Below are 13,810 nucleotides of genomic sequence, written 5' to 3' on the forward strand. Positions count from 1 at the left end.
TTGAACAGGGGCTGGTGAGCAGTGGGGCATTTAGTTAATGTGTACTCGTGAGTAAAATCAGGGAGGAAAAGACAAGGTTTAAATGGTACAGGGAGCAATTACTTCAAACTGGGTGTGTACCGTGAGACAGAGTGACCGTTTCTGACTTGGGGGAAGGACAAAGTATGAGGGCACAAGGAGTGAGATGAGAGCACCGACTAAAACAGAAAATGATAGAATGAATAAAGAAAGTTAGAGCTGCCAGTGAACTTGTGGATAGCGAGAGAAAATGGAAAAAAGAGAGAGAAGAGAGACCCCCGTTTCAATGCTGTCCGGTTCCCTCTCACTCTCTCCTTATAAGGCAGTGTTGCGTGTGTGTGTTTGTGTGTGTTTGATATGGACTCCCAGTGTTGCTCTCAGAGGGAGCGATTAGATCAGTGAATGCACACTGACTAAACTCAAACTTACCATTTCTACACTGCCACCCAGTTTTACCCCTTTTTAAAAATTTCTCACCCCACAGTCCACTTTGTGGCACTGTGACTACACCTTTGTAATTTTTAACGCACAGTAAATACTTTGTTACAACTGATGTTGAGCTGCCAAAACTAATTTTAATGTGGCAAACCCTGAAGTTCATTTGAAACCAAAGCACTTTTCAGCATAGAAGAAAAATGTTATTGCCAGTCCTCTGGGCAGCAAATCATTTGTGGTCAAAATGGTTATGGCTCTAAAACCTTATAAATCACAGACACACAAATGAGTTTAAGAAGAATAAGAATAAAAGAAGTGAAAGACATAAGATAACATTACAATTAGCCTGTATTTGGTTATGGATGCCGGACAAAAATAACCCTGGGATTTCTGCCTCAGAATGGAAGGACATATAAGAAGTCAGAATCTGCTCATTCTTCCTTTTCCTCCTTTTTTTCCCTTGCATTTCATCTTCCCCCTCCCCACTTGTAGCATCGGTGTGCTTCCCAGAATGTTCTGGCCTGAGCCCAAATGACTGGAATGCAGGAATCCAGGTAGCATGTCTGCATCAGCACACGCACTCAAAAACAATGCATCCATCCACACATGCTGAAGAGAGGAGGAATGTATTGTACATGTACACATCCGTGTAGAAATGCGTGACGATCTCACTTTTGAGAAAACACTGCAGATGCAATGTTGTTAATGTGGCTGCAAAGCTTCTATCACTGAAAGTTACATCTACAGGAAATAAAATCCAATGTTAGCTCTAATAACATTATTTAAATGTGTTTAATTTCAGACATTTTACATTGCAGGACTGTATAACATATTTATCTTTTGTGATTATGAGGTTAGCACTGGCTATAAGCATCTCGCAATATGTCTAATGAGTTGCCATGATCTAAAACAAGCAGACTTTCATCGCAATATTTGGGTCTACATAATTTTATCCATCTATTAATTACCTGCTTAGACTCACCAGAATTACTAGTGTAATTTTAAATCTGGTTTACAGTTACAATCTCAATTAATCTGTCCATTATCTGTCCAGCAGAATCTGTGTATCTGTACATTTCTCTTTTCTGTAATCCCAATAATAATAGGATTCTGGTTCCCTTTTTCAGGCTGTCATTAAGTGAATAACCCAACAACATGCAGCTGCAAATATAGTTTCAGCATTGTCCATTTTGTTGCGTCTTTTTGGGTTATCCTGTGAGTTCAGGGTCACCACAGGGGACCATGTCGCTCAGGTTTTATGCCAGATGCCCTTTCTGATGCAACGTTCCCCAATTTCTACGGGGCTGGGGACCGGCACTGCATGGCTGGGGATGGGGATGGGCTGTTGGGGGTTCAGTATCTTAACAAAGAGCAACATTTTAATTCAAACGGTATAAGAAAAATATTACTGTAATATCTCTCTTTTCCTGTCAAAGGAAAATACTAACTCTACCCATTTCCCATCTTCTCTCAGGCCTCATCTTCCTCCCTCTTCCCTTATCTTGTCATTTTCCTCCCCTCCCAACTGTGTCATTCCCATCTCTCACAGAGAGGCAGAGAAAAGAGAGAGGGAGAGATATGAGGGGAAACAAGTTTGTTTTTCCAGAGAGGACAACATTCCCAGGCCAGTACCATTCCTCTTCCTATTAATAGAGGCCGTGTACACACACACACACACACACACACACACACACACACACACCCACACACCCACACACTATCCAACCCAAACACAAACTTCTCGATCACTGTAGTTACAAATCTTTATGACGTGGCCTGCAAACACACAGATCTGCTCCAACTTTGCTGAAGATGTTCTTTGAAGAAAGACATATCAAGCCTGATCCATATTTTATTTTCTACTATGTTTACACTGACACTAAACTTACATATTTTCTTGCTCCCTCATATACTGCGACAGAACCGGGGTGATACCAAAAAATCAGGGAGCCAGTAACAATTTGGCTAAAACACCAACTGCTCCACTGGTAACAAAACCTTGTTTGTTTGTTATTTTAGCTGGACTGGAGCAGAGTTTTTCAGAGGTCAGCACCTGAGGTGGTTGTCAGATTTATAGTGTACTATGAGTCTCGCTATGACAAGACTTATGTGTTAATGACCTATAGGACTGGACTTCAAATAGTGCTGACAGGACATATTAAGTTATAAGTTGAAAAATGTGTACTATTGTTGGAAGTAGAATTGCCCTGGATGGCAGGCTCATTGTAGCATTCACACTTTACAACCTCACTCAAACATTTGCATAATTTTAAAGAAAAGTATTTCCCAGGATAAGCTCCCCATTTAAAGAAGCTGAAAGAACTTAACACAGGACGCTAAACCTAATTTAATTTATTTCATATCATTATGTCACATCATAAATCATTTGCATTCCTAATAATAAAAGATACTCTGTCCAACCTGCTCTCCCTGATTGAGACACAATCTAATGACTGTTTAGAGGTTTGGATTGTATCATGTAATGTCAATCTTAAATTAACAGAAACTCCCAGTTTTTCCCCCCTTGAATTCCTGGAAAAATGACCCAAATAATAACAAATCAGATGTCATAAGCAGGTCGTTTTTCAAAATTCCTTTCAATGTTGTGGTTGCTGGTGGGAGTTCATACAATGTGTGTAAATGCAGAGTTTTTATTTTTGGCTTTGCCATAATTTGCCAGGTCCACGCACGCGCGCGCACACACACACACACACACACACACACACACACACAGACAGACACCAGAGAGTCTTAGTCCAGAGAGTCTTTTATGGCTGAAACGCTGTTCACTCTGTCAATAAGATCCAGATGTGTGCTCAGTGGGAGAGGGGATAAAAATAGAGCACAAGAGGTGAGGGAGACAGAAAGACATCGACAGAGAAAAAAAAGAGAGAAAAAGAAACAGACAGAATTAGCAACAATAGGGAAAGGCTGGAATATGAGAGAACACAGGTTGATGTGGCAAACAGAAAGGTGGGGAAGAGATGGGAGTTTGTTCTTAGTCTCCCAGACTTCCATCTTCTATCTTTTTCTTCTCTTCTCTCAAACACAAACGCTAGCCTGTATGATGTCACTACATTCCTACAGCAATGATTACACCCATCTGACCTACACACACGGTTGCCATGGATAATAATGAATACACATAGGGGCAACCATCATCTTAGTCTAAAAAAAATAAATAAATAACTCATGGCTCTAATACACAGTCTTTAATACACAGAGAGTAGCCCAATGGTGTGTGTGTGTGTGTGTGTGTGTGTGTGTGTGTGTGTGTGTGTGTGTGTGTGTGTGTGTGTGTGTGGTCAAATGCCTCCCCCAAACCCACTTCCTGCCCTGCCCTCTCAATGTAGACAATTATGGTTCCTGCGAGGATAACGGAGAAGAAATGGCTCCTTAAAAGGTAGGATCTATGTTGTTTTCACCTCTGCACACATTTTTCAAATTAACAGCCAATGCCATGTGTGTTTCAAATACAGTCTCTTCAGACAACACTCATATCCTCTCATCTGTTGCACATCTTAATGTGTTGTAATTTATTATTTAAAAAAAAATACAATTGTTGCCCTCCAATGTATACACAATAAACCATAAGGACAAAGTGAAAATAGTTTTAAAAGTTCCAGAAAACTGTTCAAAAACAAAAATGCTAATCTCTAATTTAAAAAGTATTCAGACCCTTTGTTGTGGCACGCAAAATTAAAGTCAGGTGCATCCTGTTGCGTTTACATCCCACTCTGCATGTTAGGACATAAAACAATACATGAAGCTCAAAAAGCTCTCTAGACTTCCATAACAACATTTTGCTGCAATGCATATGGTACATTATAGAAAGTATTCCATAAGAGCATGATGCCCTCAATTCTTGAATATTCTTGCCAATAAATACGGCGGCAGCAACTTGGAACGTAACAATTTGTGCATAAAAGAACAAAAGATGAAAAGAAAAAAAAACATGGACGTAAAAATGTTGACAACACGGACTATAAAGCCTACAGAGGGACATTAAGTAAAAATACCATTTTAAAACAAGTTATGTTCAGATAAATCTGTAGTTACTATAGGTCTCCTTCAGTTTTGATGTCACCAGTCGTACAAATATTAGACCTGTTAAAAATAATATATATTTTCAGGTCAGAACAAAATGAGGTAGAAAAACAAAATGCGCTGATTACAAGTATGTAAAACTTCCTCTAATTGTTTCTCATCTGAAGGTCAGATTGTGAGCTATTTTGAGGTCCTTGGCATCCTCTAATCCTGAAATTTGATCTTTCGTGACCTTGTAACTTTTCAGTGACAGCTGTATGATGAATATCCTATAGATATTAAATGATACAACAGACGTGTGACCAAGACCTGAAATTGTGTATCAAAAAGACAACACATGCTAAAACGAACCAGTGATATTTGTTCCCATTTAAAACCCATGGTTACTGAGAAGTAAGGGTTTGGACCCCATGCCACAGGCATGTTTTTAAGTTTCTAAATTGCAGAAGTCCTTCTGTTTTTGTTACATTGGACATCAGTTACCAAGATTTAGTCCTGGTCTCACATTTTGGGGGGAAATATGTGCTCCGGTGACGTTTAATGTAAATCGCATCTGTGTATCAAAGTGTGGTAAACTGGAATAATTTCTCTCTTCCTCTCACAATAACATTTTAGAACCATGCAATTGAAATGCCAACTGGTGAATAAAATGTTTGAAGGGAGAAAAAAGTCGAGGCTCTTGAGGAATGAAGAAGGACTACATTGTTTCAGGAAAAACTGACCTGATTCCCCACAATCCCCTGACTGACACTGGAAGATGGGAACTTTGTGTTTTAACCCTTCAAACATACCTTTGGGGACAGGCACACATACACGCCTACCTCAACGGCAGTCATCATTAACCATCATTCTTGTCCCAGTGATTACTGCTGCTGGCAAAGTTTCCACATCATTGGAGACTGCCAAGGGACAGCAGGTCACCACACACACACACACACACACACACACACACACACACACACACACACACACACACACACACACACACACACACACACACCTTGACTATAAGTTAATAAACCTATGCAAAATTAATAATTGGAATAATATTTAAATATATATGTTATAGTGAGCACGATCCATTGTAAAAGCAGTGACTGTAGCTAATGTCACTGAAATTGTTTTGAAACTACTGCTTCTGGTTCAAGTTTTTCAAATTACAACAGTATTTATGCCACAATTACTGACATGAGTATCTACAACTTAATAACTGCCAACTGGGACCCTGAGCATTACATTCTAATGCCGACGTTTTAATGCAGGAAAAATATTTTCTATTAAAGGCAGAGAGGCAAAAATCTTTGAGCAGAGAGGGGAGGAAATTTTTAAGAGATGCACTTTAAGTTTTTTCTCTGTCGACTGTCAGCACCAACTAGGCCCGACTTGCACAGAGTTAGATGAGATGACCTATACTTCTAATTTGTAAATATGAAGTTATATCTAGCACCTGGATGCATACAACTTGGCTTAGCACTAAAAACAAGGCTAAAATACAATATCAACTGATGGCAAAGGTTTGATACATGTACTGGTTCATCACACCATAATGTGAAAATAAAAATTTAAACCTGATGCAAAATACATGCCAAGAACGCCAAATTAAATTTATTCTTGACTGTGTGTTCAAAATCACACTTATAAACGCACACAGTGACATTTTGCTTTTTATACAAAAAATAAATAAATAAATAAATGAATATATATATATATATATATATATATATATATATATATATATATACACACACACACACACACACACACAGACACACAAACTACATACAACAATAGCAGAGCCACACATAGCAACATATGTGTAAGTAAAGCAAAATGTAATGGCTTCCAATCACTTAGAACACATGTTCTCACAGCCACTAAAACCCACACTTTAGTGCAGACACTCACACACACACTTACAAGCGAAACACTAAAACACATCTTTTTAACTAACTTTTCCTTTATTTTTGTTTTAGAGTAGTGACATTTTGTGAATGTTTGTTAATAGTTAAAAAGGTTTGGACTTGGTCTGATATTTATGTTGATAGTCGTGTGTTTTTATGAGCTTGTTAAAAACATGCCATTAGCCACAGACTCTTACTTGAGATCCATATCAGTTAGTGATCCACAACAACGGAGGGACAAAAGAAAAGTGGAAAAGACGGGTGGGGGCAGAGAGGAGCAGAGGAGAACTAGAAGTTCTATTAATCTTTTTAAAAATATTCTTTGCATGAAAGTTGCTGAAACACAGATGCACACACTCACACTACCCCTATGCAGGTCTCCTTTCTCTTTCATTCCAACACACACACACACACACACACACACACACATCCAGGTTTTCTCGGTTGAGGTAAGGTCAACATATTTTCAGCCTGACTCAGAGTTTTGTAAAAACTCATCTTGGGACATAATGTTTTACTTAAGTACAAAGGTTGGCAGCAGCCAGAAAGATCAAGCCTCTCAACGCTTACCTGTGATTGGGGGCAGGGATGGGAAATGGGTTGCACTTTTACATTTTTTGGAATAAAAAAAAAACCAAAACAAGTCAATCGGACTAAATTAAACAAAAAATAGTGACCATCTTACAACCAAAATAATCAGTATTATCACTCTGCAATGAAGGAAAATGGACATGTATGTAGTATCATTACTCTAACTGCAAAAATAAAGAAAATCTTTTTCTGGTCGGCCGTCACGCAGAAGCTGTAGTGCATTTCCTTTTGTAATCTGCTTATCCTCCTAATACTTAGGGAAAAAATTGGCTAACTCATTGTCTTACAGCAATGTCATTCATGTGTTGCAAATGACGTAATGACACCATGTGCAGTGATGAAAACCATGTGATAGAGGTGATGTCACTGACGAGCCAATAAGAGGACAGACTTTTTAAACATTATCAGACCTATGTGACCTCTGAGCCAGCAGGCAATAACAGAGAAACACCAGTTCATACTGTATCTACATATACAATGTAGATACAGTATGAAAATTTCAATTAGATTTCATTGTAAGTAAGGCAACCTACCATTTGTCGTCAATACCAACTGAAACCAAACAATGAAAGTGACATCAGTAACAGCTTAGGTAAATAAGAACACACACACATGCACACACACACACAAACTCCACCTGCCTGTGAGACTGCTTTGGCTTGAGCTGCTCCTGTCTTTCTTTTATCATCATCTTCCTCCTCTCCCTGTGCCTTAATCCGCGATCCAAGCAACCATTCAGGAACAGCACTGCGACACTTCCAGTGTCTCCCATTCCCATTTTGACGAGATTTTCTCAATTGGCAGCTAGAGCATGATCCAAACCGGCGAACTGATGCCATAAGGTGGATAAAGGAAAGGGTGAGAGGAAGACAAGGACAGATAAAGAGAAGGAAGGAAAAAGCAGCAGAGTGTTTCCACAGTCATGATTCTCTAGATGACAAAGACAAGTGAGCAAATAGGACTGAATGGCCCAGTCAACCCACAGACTAAGGACCAAGGCAAGTATAAGTGTGTGTGTGTGTGTGTGTGTGTGTGTGTGTGTGTGTGTGTGTGAGTGTGTGCGTGTGTGTCCGACCACGCTGTAAACAATGCACTGCTACACGTTTGCAAGGGTGACACAGTTGCACCATTGTGTGAGTGTCAGGGGGAGACACAGGCAACGCATCCATGATAAGTCTAAGGGATCGTGTACAGAAAAACCCAAACTAATAATGATCAGTTACCAAAGTGGCTGTCAAAAGCACTTTGAATTGTTTTCGAGTAAAGAATTTCAATGGTACGGTATCACTAAAAAGATCTACTTGAAATTTTGTTTTTGTTGGTAAAGAAATGTCTCATAGCTTAGAAGGTCCACAGTTTAAGTCCACTGTTCTGTAAGGAGTTTGCATGTTCTCTCCGTGCTTGCGTGGGCTTTCTTCTGGGTACGCCAGTTTGCTCCCACAGTCCAAGGACATGCATGTTAGTTGGTTAACTGGTGACTCTAAATTAGAATGGGAATGGGAATGGTCACCCGTCTGTGTGTGTCTCTCTGTGTTGGCCCTAAGATAGACTGGTGACCTGTCCAGGGTCTTTGCTGCCATGCCGTTCTGTATAGAAAGAAACACAGCTCCACGGAGTGTCATGTTTCTTTAGATCAAAAAGCTTGGTGGGGAATCAATCTGCAGGTTGATAATATAGTTATAATACAGTCGCATAACAATAAAGAAAAAATTATTCACAACCCCCCTTGGACTAGTCCAAAATTCATGTAACATGTATAACATACAATTGTGTTTAAAACACTATTTATGCCTTTGGCCTTTTGTGTGTGTGTGTGTGTGTGTGTGTGTGTGTGTGTGTGTGTGTGTGTGTGTGTCTTTAGGAATGGAGGATTTTTAAATCAAATGCCAAAACAGTTATGAAATCAATTAATGTCAAACATTTATATTTATTATAACATATATATTTATATCAGCTCCCATTTGTTCAGCATTGACTGTAAAAGGCAGCACCATTACTCCTAATGAATGTATGTATGTGGAAATACACTAGTGTGAGTTGTTACCATCTAACAGAATTACTGATTCCATTTGAAAGTTGGGAGTCACCAGCAGAGCTCTGCATTGGGTGAATGATCAACAAACTGAACACTGGACGTTTACTGACACCTCTGTGGCCATGTGGACTCCAGATGTATGACTCAGACAGAAAAAATTACAGGCGAGACCAAAATGACTGGTAGAAACGCTGCCAAAGATATACCTTTGAGGTTATCTGGCACACCCAAACAATCTTTAACAAATGAGCCCGCTTTACACAAATACCATATACAGCTATAATCCATTATTTGCACAAACACATTCACATATATACACACAAACACTCAATTTAGCCTGTAGAAATCTGCCTGTGCACACAGAAAAGCTGAAATAGCAGCTCTGCTAGAAAGTGCTGTTTCAGAGGAAGCTTTCCTTACATAAGCAAACTGCTCTGTAATTACACTGGGTGGATCCCCTCAGGCTGAGAGAGTTAGAAAGAGACAGTCAGGAGAAGACCAACTAGGACAAAACAAGTGCATAACAGAGAATAGAGGAACCTGAACAGTCACTTTTATGGCTGTAAACTATCATGACGTTCCACGGATAAACTACAATGATTACAAAAAATGACATAGACCATCCTTAAAAGGAAAAATAAAGACACTTATATTGAAACCATCAAAAACCAAGGGCATAGAAAGTGGGATCTGTTTTCCCACAGAGGTTTTTTCCCCACTCTGAGAAACCAGATGGAGGCTTAAGTTGTGATTTGTCTGCATTGACACTATATTACAGCTGGGTTTATATGCAGCTTTTGTTCACACCGTTACAGGCCAAGGATTTTACCTCCTTTACCTTTTTCTTGCACAGACTATATGATGACTGGGATAAAAAAAAGTGAAGAAACAACAGGTGTCTGAGTGTTGAACTATTATTGGTTGGGAGCAGAACATTACTGCATTTAACCACTTCCTTTTATGTACAGGGTCAACAAACAAAAAAGACACTTTCATGTCCAATAGTTATAGGGGCAGAGGACTTGTTTACTCCTTGTTTACTTTGTTTACTCCTGGAACATTTATGCTTAAGTATAGTAAACCAGGCTTCAATGTAATTGATTACTTCTCAGGAAGGAGGAACAGTAAAAATGACTCCAGCATATCTAAAATCAATCCCCACCCCAAACTCACTCTTACTCAGAGGAACACAAAACATTTGTGTTGTGCCTGTCCCAAAAGCAATACACTCGGTGAAAATATCTTGAGTGTGGGTATGTGAGTGGAGGACAAGAGGACTGGATGTAGGGGATGTTTTCTCTCTAATAGTCTCTTGAGACCTTAACTCCATAGGAACAGAAACCATAGCAAAAGCACATAACCTTCTGACTTCAGTCAGTTTTACAGTCCGAGGGAAAGTTTTACACTTAAGCTTTTATAAAGCCAAACAGTTACCATCAGAGGCAGCCTTTATGTCACTGACACCACAGATATCGGCAGCTCTGCCTTTTGATCTTCTGATTCATCCCACCTCTTCCTTCTCATCTGCTGCGTCATGGAGACATTCAACAAGAACAAACACCAATCTCATGCTTTCATCTCTCTATTACCTGTTTACGTCGCTCAGTGTCCCTCACTTCCTGGACTACTCTAAAACCACGTTGACCTTTACACATTAAAAAAGAACCCCCAAAAGGAGCGACACTATATCCTGTGTGTGTGTGTGTGTGTATAATGTGTTCTTTCACTGCACTTTCAACTCATATTTCAAAGGGGCAAGCTGTTTTTGTTTCTTCCTTTCAATTGATCACAGTGTGACAGGTTTGATGGTGCTTTTTTAATTATAGAATTGATATCTATTAGTGGTAAGTGTTAGTTCTGTTGGACGCTCACAACAATCTGAAGCATCAGACTCATGTAAATACAACAATTACAGAAAAATAGGCAATTATTTTCTGCACACCCTGTGCCCAATATTAAGGTATTTCCACATCAGAGACACTTAACCATGAAAATACAACCAACTCATAGAGTCAAAACTCTTATGGCCAAAATGATTGCTGCACACATGTCCAGAAAAGTTTGTTTCCTCTGACCACACCTGACACTGTGCGAGTCAATTTGTCTTTAAGATATGTTTGATCATGTCGATTTACAGATCATTCATCAGCTAGTGTTACCTAACCATAAAAACACCTAAACAAACCGGCTTACTGCTCCAATTACATCTGTGCACTTCTACCTTTATTTTTCCTCTACAGCATGACTATAACTTGGGAGGAATTGAAGATTGGAAAAGGGGAGTGAAAGCAAAAGATTGGGCAGAGGGAAAGTATTTGATTCCATGTGGGTGGCCTGATAAAACAAAGTCAGTCATAAATCTGAAGCTATAAACACTGTGCTTTTAGGTCTAATCCATGCAGAGCTGTGCAAAAACCCATCTTTTTGACTCTTTCCTTCTCTCTAGGTTTCTCCTTCCCTCTCCCTGACCCACAGTAGCATTGTAACCTCTCTAAACTTAAAATGTCCTCATTAGTAGCATGAAAAATAATACATGGACAAAGGACTTTTGGGAAATCATCTTTTATCATTCTGAGTCACTTTGTAAGAAAGGTTCATAGACAGCTGCACTTTGTTCAAGTCAAAAGATATGAAAGAGGTACATGCGAACCCATTAATATGACAAGATGTCCTTTTAAGTACAGACTAAAGTATGTCTGCAGCACCGATTAAAACTGTAATGTATATGTATTTGTATATCCGGACGTGAATGTTGATGTTATCAATTGTAGATTTGTATACATATTACAGAATTAAGATATCAAAATCTTATAAAAGAAATATGTTTTAGTGTCAGATGCCGTCATAAAAAGCATGACATACAAGTCCCTGGAGTCTTTAGGGAAGTGTTATAAAACAGGAAGAGAGGGAAGGATGGGCTACATTCCAGGTACCTGCTAAAGTGAAAACTCCTCAGTAGCGGAAGCTCTGCATACACAAACACACCAGAGAAATCGTAATCCATCAAACGGAGGGGGAAAAAAAAAATGCATCGACCTTTTGGACTTTTTCAATAAACAAGAGACACTGCTCTTTTCATTATGAAGATTCAATACTTTTTAAAAAGTTGTTTGTCCAGTTTCTTTGGAAAAAAAAAACTGCTCTTTTACCTGAGAAGTGGCACGTAAATGTTTGGAAATATTGTAATACCTATTTAGAAATATTTGGAAACACTGTTCGAAGGAAAAGGTGAACACACACAAATGTTTTTAGCAGATGGTTTTGAGCAGTTTAATAAACAGCATATCAGGACGAAGTTTGAGATCTGGATGTTGTGAATATTATCCCTCTTTAGTTCAACTAAAACCCCATAATGGCTTGTTTCCTCTCTTCCCCTCCCTCCAACACCATTTCATTCTTCAGCACTCTCACTCAGTTCTATTTTCATCCTGTAATTTTTGTTGCCAACAAGTGTTTCCTTCCAACTCTCTTCTTTGTCGTCTCCATCTTTATACCTGACATTTGGCTCGGCGGTCTGCCTTACACCAAGACAAACGTTATGACCTCACTTCACTGCAATGCTCCCTAGGCACAGAGAGACGGCCGAAAGAAGACCAAGATAACATGGTTTGAAAAGCTGAAGAATCAGTGTAAGAGAAACAAAAGAAGACGGGGTGAATGTTTGAGTGAAAATACACCACACTCATAAGCTGTACGACAGACAAAGCATTTGGACGAGAAACAGAGACCAGCAGAAGATAAAAATGAGACTTTTTTGCTTCATCTCTATATATTTGCTACGTCCTCAAAACTTGTATTTGCTTTATTATTAAATTCAGTCCTAATCATACCAGAGCTGTAGAGCAATGGCCTTAAAAAAGTCATGATATATTCCAGACAGACAATATGTACACACATGTGTAGTCAGTTTATATCATAAACACACACACGAAATACAAATGTGTTACATAGATACCAGCCAGTAGAATTGGATATCATCAAACACTTCAGTAACTGCAACAACTTCCCATTTCCCTAAACTCATTTCCTGCCTTGTGAGGTCATTCACCAGATACCACTGCAATCTGTGGCACAAAGGAAAGACAATTGGGAATGGGAGTATAACAATTAACAAGTAATTAAACAAAAGTGATGAATGTAGATATTATGTTTTTAATCAGCTAAGAAGCTGAGTCAAAGAGTTATGAAAAATATGCCCCCAGTAACACAACACAATTTACCATGGGTACTATTTGGCCTTAATAGTAGAACAGAGGGATTATAGGGCAGCAAAATGGTAAGTGAAATATAAAAAGCTGTCATGACATATCAAAAGTATAGCTGGAGATGATGTGTTCCAACCTTATGTCCTGAGCTCAGGCAGGATTGTAATCTCTCTGTTGTGTTCAGATTCTCCATGTCTAGACTTCCAATCCTGCCTTTTCCAATAACATTTGCACATCTCACACAATATCTACAAAGACACCCACAAACCAGACATCGTGCATGTGTGTGTGTGCTTTTGGGTGGGGGTGGGGGGGCTGCACAGATTGAGGCCAGTAGTAACTGTATGTGTATTAGGGCTTTTTACAAATGTTAATTATTAATTCTAAATATACAATTCTAAATGAAGTTTTCCAGTGTTGTTCGATTGTCTAATGCTTGTTCTAATAATTGGTTCTCAATACAATGTATAGTCAGTTTACTGTTCGCCATAATAATGTTTTGTTATATTGATTATTGGTCTCAGCCCAATCAGTTAACCTTTGTAGTGTTATTATGTAAAGGCTAAAACAAGCCCTGC

The 13,810-nt window shown here is 38.9% G+C and overlaps 1 protein-coding gene across 1 annotated transcript in view; it reads right to left on the bottom strand.

Moving 5' to 3' along the window:
• The window catches only part of LOC137128517 (rho guanine nucleotide exchange factor 17-like), a 54,564-nt gene that overhangs the window by 34,238 nt on the left and 6,516 nt on the right, over positions 1-13,810 (bottom strand). The window lies entirely within an intron of this gene.

Source organism: Channa argus, chromosome 6 (genome assembly GCF_033026475.1).
Source record: "Channa argus isolate prfri chromosome 6, Channa argus male v1.0, whole genome shotgun sequence".
Classification (NCBI taxonomy): Eukaryota; Metazoa; Chordata; class Actinopteri; order Anabantiformes; family Channidae; genus Channa; species Channa argus.